The sequence below is a fragment of the Histoplasma capsulatum genome, genomic scaffold, assembly GCF_000149585.1.
Source record: "Histoplasma capsulatum NAm1 scaffold_11 genomic scaffold, whole genome shotgun sequence".
In the NCBI taxonomy this organism is placed as follows: Eukaryota; Fungi; Ascomycota; class Eurotiomycetes; order Onygenales; family Ajellomycetaceae; genus Histoplasma; species Histoplasma mississippiense.
Genome location: NW_001813972.1, coordinates 948,971 through 950,132, shown reverse-complemented (window position 1 = coordinate 950,132; position 1,162 = coordinate 948,971).

Here is a 1,162-nt window from a genome sequence, read left to right as displayed (position 1 = left end):
GCAATAACGATTAATTACAAGGACTTGGACTCTGATTTCCTCTTTGGAAATAGATGCTCATATAGCAATAACTGTGAAAGAACAAAATAACACAAGCAAAATTCTGTAATCCACAGTATCATCATTATCTTTCAATCATTTTTATCAATTTTCATTAACTTAACTCTTTTAACAAATTTTTCAAAAGCAGGTCTCATCAGAGGCTTGATGAAGCTGTTAGCTATATTGACTGTAGAATCAACATATTCTATCATAATTTCATCTTTTTCAATCAAATCATAGAAAATATGATATCTAATCTCAATATGAGGTGATTTTCTTATTAAGAATTTTTCTTTCATTAAATCTATTGTTTTTTTATTATCAACTTACAGATGTAAGTATATCTTCACTTTTCTTTTTATCAATTCAACATCATATAACATATCATTCAATCAAATTATTTCACATACTGTTTTATTCATTGTGATATATTTTATTTTAATGATTGATTTTACAACTGAGATTTACTGTTGTGACTATTATGAAATTAATGCTTTATTTAATAAAATAATGTAATTTATAATTGATTTATATTGAAGATTCACTTCTGTTTAATCTGAATCATTATATATTATAAAATTAAATCTTTTAATTATCTTCTTCTTGTATAGAATACTGTGATTCTTCATTTTCTTAATGTAATATAAAATGTGTTTTAATACCGCCCAACATTTCTTATATGAATGTGAGTTGAAATATGAAAGATAATTGACAGTAAATATCAAATCTGATTTGCTGATTGATATCAAATACTGCAGCAATTCTAAATTTTGATGATATTTAATAGCAATAAGATCCATCATCTAATTCACTATCTTCATTTGATGAGAACTGTAGACATATATCAATCATCATCAATGTGCTGACTAAGTTAACTTTGTTCATTTTAAAATTTTTAAGAATTTCATTGATATAATGATTCTGAGCAATTGCTAAGTCAATGTTCATTTGATATCTCACTTACATTTTAAGATAGAGCTTGTTTTTTTCAATATTTTTTATTTCAAATATTTTTACAATTTTTATCAATACTCAACTCAATTGCTGTTTTTGAGGTTCTATTATCTGACAATTATCAACATGCAATGTCAAATAGATCTTGTGAGTAAAGTGATATAAA